Source organism: Corvus moneduloides, chromosome 17 (genome assembly GCF_009650955.1).
Source record: "Corvus moneduloides isolate bCorMon1 chromosome 17, bCorMon1.pri, whole genome shotgun sequence".
Classification (NCBI taxonomy): domain Eukaryota; kingdom Metazoa; phylum Chordata; class Aves; order Passeriformes; family Corvidae; genus Corvus; species Corvus moneduloides.
Genome location: NC_045492.1, coordinates 531,008 through 539,539, shown reverse-complemented (window position 1 = coordinate 539,539; position 8,532 = coordinate 531,008). Strand labels below are relative to the sequence as shown.

The 8,532-nt window shown below is 48.4% G+C and overlaps 1 protein-coding gene across 4 annotated transcripts in view; it reads left to right on the top strand.

Moving 5' to 3' along the window:
* Positions 1–3,087: 3,087 nt before the first annotated feature.
* Positions 3,088–8,532, top strand: part of NDRG3 (NDRG family member 3) — a 64,721-nt gene continuing 59,276 nt past the window's right edge. For 2 of the 4 annotated variants that reach the window (XM_032126733.1, XM_032126732.1), the window contains exon 1: positions 3,089–3,184. The gene's annotated coding sequence lies outside the window, so the exon portion shown is untranslated. Of the gene's footprint in view, positions 3,185–8,532 lie in introns of all 4 variants that reach the window. The other 2 variants (XM_032126729.1, XM_032126731.1) reach the window with 2 other exon arrangements.

Below are 8,532 nucleotides of genomic sequence, written 5' to 3'. Positions count from 1 at the left end.
TGGTGTTAGGGCAAATGCTGCTGCCTTTTGTAGGGTCTGGGACTGCTGTTCTGCAGCACGGGCACAAAATGAAATAATCATATAATTATCATAGAATCACTAAGCTTGGAAAAGCCCTGTGACACCATCGAGTCCAGTCGTTAACTCAACACTGCCTGGGCCACCACTGAACCACGTCCCCTTGTCGAGGAATTCATTCAGTGCAGGAGCTGGTGGTGCAGCTGCAATGACAGCTGCAGATTGAGCTCAAACTGCTGACCTTGTCCATAATGAAGGGCACTGGACCTGTGGCCCAGCCAAGTGCTCAGACACTGCAGGAGCTGAGGACTAGGGAAGAAGAACTGAGACTTGCATGAGCTTGGACTGTGAGGGGATAAAAGCCCAGTCTTTTGTTGGGGCTGCTCCTTGGAGGCACCAGCTCAAGCTCTTTCTGTGTTACTGTGCCAGGAATAAAGGGCTTTATGGAACAAGACATCTGAGACTCCCATGGGAAAGCTGGGGTCGAACTGGTGAGGAAACCTGGTCTGACTGTGAGAGTGGGGAGTGCAGGGAGTCATGCAGGGCACTCCTTGGCTCACTGGAGCTGCTGCTGCTGCAAAGGGGCTTCAGTCCCAGCTGTTAAAGTTGCTGCTGGTGGGAGAGTGACTGCCAGAGTGTCTTGGGAATGGTCAGACTGGGAAGGTTCCTCAACACCCAACTGCCACATGCACACATTTGTTGAACACTTCCAGAAATGGTGACTCTAGCATTGCCCTGGGCAGCCTGTTCCAATGCCTGACTATCCTTTTAGTGAAGGAATTTTCCCTAATATTCAATCTAAACCTCCCTTGGTAGAAACTTGAGGCCATTTCCTCTTACCCTGTCACTTGTTGCTGAGAGAAGAGCATGGCTCCACCCCCCTGTCAGGGAGTTGCAGAGTCTCACTTGAGCCTCCTTTTCTCCAGGCTGACCCCCTCCAGCTGCCTCAGCCACTCCTCGTGATCTTGTGCTGCAAAACCTTTGCCAGCTGCATTTCCCTTCTCTGGATATGCTCCAGCACCTAATCCATGTAGACAACAGCAAGGACAGTGTGGGGACCAGCCACACCAGAGAGAGACCCAAAAAACAGCTTCCTGGGTGGGAGAGCCAGTGCAATGATTTAGTCTTGTGGCAGGAAATCACCCTCTTTCCACCTCTGTTCAACATAATCCCTAAAAATGTAAGCAGCAGTATTGATGTTTCTGCTTATAATGCCTGCACAAGTCCACACGTACCCTTCTTACTTCCCCTCTAGTTCTCGGTAGCCCAGGCAAGCTCAAAGGTATTACAAAGAGCTGGAATTATGCTTAATCCTGTGCAAGATGGGGCAGATAGTACTCAGCATGTTACTTCTTAATGGCTTTTATATGAAAAAGTACCTATATGAAAGAGAAGTTAAAAAGATGTAATTAAAAATTAATTGTTCAATTAGGATAAAGTTGGTGGGGTATAATACACATTGTAGGGGTCTGCCCAAGGGACAAGGTATTTAAAAGCCAAGGTCCATCCAGAGCCAAGCTGAGAAGGCACAGCTGGAGACAAGCACCTTTCTGTAACTGAGGCAGGGAAGTGGGCACTGGGCTGAGCGGGAATGGGACTTCCCCGAGGGTAGGGCTCTCAGGTGAGGCTGGTCAGGGCTATTCAGGCCTCTATGGGTACACTCAGGTCCACCATGGGGCCATCTCAGCCAGCATGTTCAGCTTGTGCCCAGTGATCACTTCCTGCACACTTCTGAAGAGGGATCTCAAAGAAAGTCCTGGTCCTCGTAGGGAGGCACAGTCAATACAGTGTGGTCTGCCTGAACTGGTGTCTGCTCCAAGACTTGTTCAAGGGCACCAGGACAGAGTGGTGTAAGGGGAATCTGCCAATTCCAGGTGTGAGAACTTCTGGGAGGTACTTCTGAAGTCCACGGTGCAGTAATAGACCTTCGTGGCCCTGACCAGCCACACCTGAGGCTTCCACCTATCCACATGATGTCTTCAGTGCTCTTTCTTTTCTAATTACAGAATCATTACATTTAGAAAATCCCTCTTAGGCCATCATTAACCCAGCGCCACTGTGTTCACCACTAAACCATGTCCCCAAGTGCCACATCCACACGCCTTTTGAACTCTTCCAGTGGCGGTGACTCCACTACTGCCCTGGGCAGCAGGTTCCAGTATCTGACCACTCTTTCAGTGAAGAAATTTTCCTTAGTATCCAGTCTAAACTTCTCGTGGCACAACTTGAGGCCATTTCTTCTCATCGTGTCATTTGTTCCCTGGGAGAAGAGCCCAACTCCCATCTCAGTCTACTGGGAACATGCTCGGGAATTATTTACCTACACATGCCTCCGTTCTATCTCGCCTACTCCATCGCTATTCAGCCTTTAGTTATTGAAGATCCGACGTAAAAGCATTTCGCAGGACCACAGGGTGGCACCAGAAACTAGGGCACGGGTTAGGTTTGGGAAAGACCTCGATCCTAAATGTTTAGGGTAGGGCCGTACCGAGGGTAAGGCGAAAGGGATCCCACCGCTGGGGATGCCACACTACCCTGCAAAGCGAGTGTTTCCACCTGGAGACGTTCCTGGAGAGGGGGAAAGGCAGGAAGAGGTGGAGGATAGCACCCGCCCTCCACGGAGCGCTGCCCAAAACGCCAGACAGGCAGCGAGCTCGCTGTGGGATAGGGATGGCTGCAGCCCCCAAGCGGGGACGGAGGGGCAGCCGTGCTCAAAGCTCACCCTATCGAGCAACGCCAACACCCCCGGCGTCGCAAGCCCCGGCCCGGCCCGGCCCGGCCCGGCCCGGCCCGGCCCGGCTCCGCCCCGGCTCCTGCTGCTCTCCGGCACGGTTCCGGTTCCGGCTCCGGCTCCGGCTCCGCCCCCGCCCCGGCTCCGGCTCCGCCCCGGCTCCGGCTCCGGCTCCGCCCCGGCACGGTTCCGGTTCCGGCTCCAGCTCCGGCTCCGCCCGCGGTGCCCTCACGGCCGGGGCGGGGCCCGGCGGGCGCCCACAGGGAGGCGGCGCCATCTGCCGGCGGGAGGGGAAGGCTGCGAGAGGCGCCGCCCGAGGGCGGTGGGGGGCGGCGCCATGTTGTTTGTAGTCCCGACCCCGCGCAGAGGCGGCCCCGCGCAGGCGCAGAGCGCTCCGTGCCGCGGCGGGCGGAGTGCGGAGGTACCGCGGTCCAGGTGAGCCTTGGGCCGGCCCCACGGAACCCCCCCGGGACCCCGCGGAACCGCCGCGGAACCGCCGCGGCTTTGGGATGCGTGGCTGCCCCTGGGCAGTAGGTGCCACGCGACAACGGCGGGCGGGCTGGGGTCGAGGGCAGCCGCGCCCGCGGTCACCGTGTGTCCCGCCGCGCCCTGGCCCCGGCGCCGCCGGGGGTGGTTTCGCCGCGAGGGGGGTCGGTGCCGCCGCCGAGAGGCGCCGCTGAGGGGGGGCTCAGCGCAGCCCGGCCCCGCTGTGAGGCGCCGGTGGAGGGACCCGCTCCCCCCGCTGCGAGTGGGAAACGATCCTCGTCACGCCGGGCTGCGCTGGGAGCGGGGGAAACGCCTCGGAAGTGCCCGAGGTTATTGCGGAGATGGTTTTTTCATGTAAATAAGGGACGGGAGTGCGTCGGGCGTTCTGCTTTCTCTCATTTATAGCTTTTCTTCCGGGTGTTCAGATGTCAGAATTCTCGTTTGCATTATTTACTTCAGACAACGCAAACTGGGTGTTTATCTTTAATTCGGCCCAGCCTTGTCGGAATATGAATGGAAAGGGAATAGCTTTTAAAAAATTTTGTTGATTTGAATCATCATGTCTCTTTTTTCTATTTGAGAAATATTTTGTATTTAGTATAAGTCACAACAGGAATTGAAAACACTGTAGCAAAATCAGAGGCTTCTGCTATCTTAAAGAGCATCGTTATAAACAGCAGTACAGAAGATGGGATATTACAAAACAAGCGAGGCTGTGAGCCCTGTCCTGGCTGCTGGGAGGCTGGCGGCTCATGGCACTGCCTCGGGGTGTTGCACTGCTGATTGAGAGCCTGGGGTCTGTACCGTTCTTTGGTGGCTCTCAAGTCTGAGGAGGTTGGAGCCGGTGTGCAGTCGTGTCATAAAGTGTGGTCACACCATGAATTGCTGTGAGATTGGGGCTTGGCCACATGCGTGTTTGCTCCGGAGAACAGGAACTGTCTAGTAGGGATCGGGGGGTTGTGTCCGGGAAACCCAAGAGTCTTTGTGCTTGAATACTGAGGTGATGAGATAAATGGGGGTTCCAAGTGGAGAAGAATGCTCCATCCCTGGAAGTATTCAAGTCCAGGTTGGGCAGGGCTTGTAGCAACCTCGTCTAGTGGAAGGTGTCCCTGCCCATGGCAAGGGGTTGGAACTGGGGGAGCTTTAAGGTCCTTCCCAACCCAAGCCATTCTGTGAAGAATCTGCTTCTGCTACGTGCGTCAGGCATGCTTGTGAGCATCCCGTGTTCAGAGGACTTGGAGGCTCATTGCTTTAGCTTCTGCTTTGCCTTGTCTGTAGAAACAACAGTCTTCCAAATGATGGAGCCTGGCAAACCAGGTTTAGCAGCGGTGTATCAGTCTGGGGGGAAAAGAAAAAAGGTGATGTAAAGTCAAGGAGCTCAATTTAAAACTAGTATGAAGGTTTTCTAGTACAATAATTTCCTTGGGCTAGGTAAGCAGAGCTTACCAGATGTCTCGCTTAGTTAACTGGGGAAGAAGCAAGGTGATCAGTAGGATTCATCTGGATTATTGACCACTGGACTGGGGATTGTTGAGGGAGCTCAAGATGGGCAATGACTGTTCCAGTTTCAATTATTTGTTTGGATTTTGAAACTGATGTGGCACACAAGGCACCTTGTCTTAGGGCAGCAGCTTCGTGTGCCTTATATTTGCCTGGTATGGAGGTGTTTGCAAAGATAAAAGCTGGAAATGTTACACAATGAAAATTAAACAATATTATACAATGAAAATTGTACAACTACTGCAAGCAGCGTTATTGGAGCCTGTAACTATTTTCCTAGCTACTCATTCTGCATCTGAGGTTAAAAATTAATTGAAATTAATAACCATGTTTGATTTGCATTTTTCTAATCTCAGATTACCTTCAGAAACCCTCCAGTGCTCCCATTTGCAGCTCATATGTCACATTGGTCATACATGCCACAGTCCTCAGTGTTTTTCATTGGAAAGTGTAAGTGTAGTGGTACCTTTAGATTTCAGAGGCTTTATTATGTACAACATGTGTTTTGGTTCCTTAAGGATATACTAGAAAATTTTTTTAAAAATACTTCTGAGACTTTTTTTTTTTAAACATTCCTCTGTTGTATGCTCAAGGTAAACATTACAGCAAAGTAGAAATATATAGCTATTTCAGTAAGAAGCACAAAAAACTACAGTCATAGTATAGTTCAAGGACAAAGATAAAAACAAAAGAGAAAGCAATTCAGTTTTAAATTGGGGGGGGGAGGGGTGGTTGGTTTTTATGTGTAAGAAGAGACTAGGGGTTTTAATTTTTAATTACTTAATTGTCATTCTCACAAACAGTAGCTTAGTTGCTTCCTGGAAAATGGTGAAGCCAAACCCTCAGTTCTGTTTCCATAGGCAGTGCTAACACCATAACCCGCCCTGAGCAGGGCTTATCTTGTGCTCTTGTGTCAGCTGTGTCTTGGATACAAGTAAATATGTCTGTGCTGCTTAAGCTAATGTTGGGCACTGTGCAGGGCTGGCTCAGGCTATTTTGTCTCTGTGAATATTATGGCCTGGTTTAACCTGTGATGGTTCCAGATGAGCAGAGGAGCGGTTTGGTACTGTTTCCTTGTGTAATGTTAGTGTTCCTGATAGGTGTCTCCGTGCTCCTCAGTGGTTTCATGTTCATGTGAATGTGGTTTGGGAGGAATAATAAAATCCGGTATTGCTTTCCCCTGAAATTCCCAGTGTTCTGGCCAGTCAGGTCAGTTATTAAGCCAAGCAGTTGTGATTTGGTCCTGCTGTGGAAAGGGTTGGGCGACTGTGCCTTCTACTGTGCAAAGCAGAGTTGAAGAGAGACTTCCATAACCTCACTTGGTCTTCAGTTGTGTTCTTGTAAATTCTGGATTGTAAATGGGATTTGCTAGATTTTTAATGATCTTATTGATCACTCACCGTTTTTCATCTGGTCATATCTCCTTGTATTCTGTGACTGGTATAGCACCATTTATTGCAGTAATTCAGCAGATGCTGTGGGAAGCATGGAAGGAATAGCTCTGTTTTCATCTGACTATTGTCCTTACTAGACTTGGATGCATTTCTGTATTTACAAAGGGTTTAGTTGCCCAAAGGGGTTTTCCTTATTTTACATAATATAAGAACAGTAGAGGTTATAAATGTAATGTTTAATTTTAAAGTAACCTTTACTATTCAGCCATGTATAAAGCAGACTCTCTTTGTAGTTACCAGATGGACTAAAGATGTGAAACCAGCACTTTTATTCCCCCCACAAGAGCTGGATTTGTGACTTTTACCTGTGTGTTTGAACAGAGAAGATAGGCAGTCAGCTGCTTCCTTTTAATCTCTGTTTTGGTGATGAAGCTGTGTGTTACACATCTTAAACTGATCTAAAGACTGGCTGCCATGCAAAAGGACTGGCATATTCTTGCCCTCTCTTGTACCACCTTCAGCATTTACTGGAGGTTTTCCTGATCCAGTTCAGTTTGCTGAATAATCAGAGCACTAATCCAGCCCCTCTGTGTCCTCATCTCCCCAGAAGATGAGCTTTTGCCAGGTAGGTAGGCTGAGTGAGTTCACAAAAGGGCTGAGGAGTACCAGAGACATAATTGATTTTTATGGTGTAAGAACACTGTTTTTTTCTAAAAGTGACCAAAAAGAGAAGAGCATAAGGTCAGGATATATAATGGAAGCCTTCGCCTGATGGCCCTCTTGTCTCTTGTCATTTGTAGAATGTCAAGAGGTAGATGTTGTTTGCTTTTATTTTGTTCATGATTAATGCATTTTTCTTCTGTGAACTAGCCTGTGTCTCCCATCCACTGAAATGTATGGCACTGCTACATCCCAGGGAGATTTTTCCAGAGCACAGAATCACCTTGTTGGTGCTAACTACCTCTGTTTTGTTTTGAACTTGACAGCTGCTGGCTTCATTTCCTATCTCTTAGCTGCTGTATGGTTTGGACACAGTGAAGAACTGATCTCGATTTACCTTCTCCATTCAACTGATGATTTTACAGGTTTCTGTCATATGTCACTGCAGCAATCTCTGTTTCCAGGCAGAAGAACCCTAGCCTGATTGATTATTCCTCATTCATATTTTCAAACCTTTTTTCCTTTAAAAAAAATATTTTCCCTTCCATTATGTCCTCTTGAAAAGAAGGAGCAGGCACTACATCCAGGATTTAAGATGCAGCCATTCTATATTTTTATATGGCAGTTTTATTACTAATAATTTTCTAACATTATTTTTTCATGCACTGAATGACTTTGAGCTGATGCTTTAATCAGTCTGTTGTGACTCCAGCAAGACTTTCTGAATGTTAATGATCAATTTGGAGTACACCACTCTATATGTGAAATAAGGACCATTTATCTTCAGACTGCTGTGCTGAATTTAGTCTGTTATTTTATTTCTCCATTATTACTCTCAGAGGTTTTTTCTGCAGATCTTCAGCCAGCTTTTCTCTTTGCTCTCAGAACAGCTTGTATGGTAAGGAGACTTTCACTCTGCTCGTTGCCCCTTTTTCCGGACTTTATGAATACAGTGTATAGCAGAGTGCTGCAAAAGGCTCCTTGCAGTCTCTCTCCCTGGGAAAAATAAACACTTATGCCCACCCTCTGTGGTCTGCTTTCAGCTGAATGTTAGTCCAGGCAGGGGCTTTCCCACTCAGGGTTTTCCCAAGTTCTCCCGGTGTTGACTGTGCGGCAGTTCTGTCTGCTGTGAACGCTGCTTAGGGAGAGGCTCTGCATGTCCTGTGCCCCTCTGGCACTCCTGCCCCGCAGTGAGCCCAGTCTGCAAACAGCTTGGACTGGAAATGAGCCCAACAAATTACAAATTAACACTGATTTAGTGGTCTTGTACTGGCAGTACACCAATGCGGGCGTTTAATTAGAATCAGTTTAGTCAGGTAAGTGCATATGTCTGTGCTTGCTGCTGCTGACTGAAACTGCAGCCTTACAGGCTCAACTAGTCTAGACTGAGGCAATGTGTCTGTGCATGCACTTCCTATTTCATATTGTCATGTTTGATGCTGTAGTTAGCTTAGCGTGGCTTGGTGTATGAATTACACCAGGTACTAATTCAGTCAATTTTGTGACTGTGTCTTGGATGGTTTCCCTGGGCTGAGGCGGGTAAACAGTCTGACTCTGGGTTAACATCTGGATTTCCTTAAACAAAGACAGTGATTAAGGAGGGGCTTTAGTGTATTTATGTAAATTAATAGGGGTCTAGTAATACTTTTTATCCTATATATGGACTTTATTCTAATTTATTTATAAGCATCATAAATACCTTAAAAATGTAAATGGAAATTCACAAATTTTGCTACTGATACC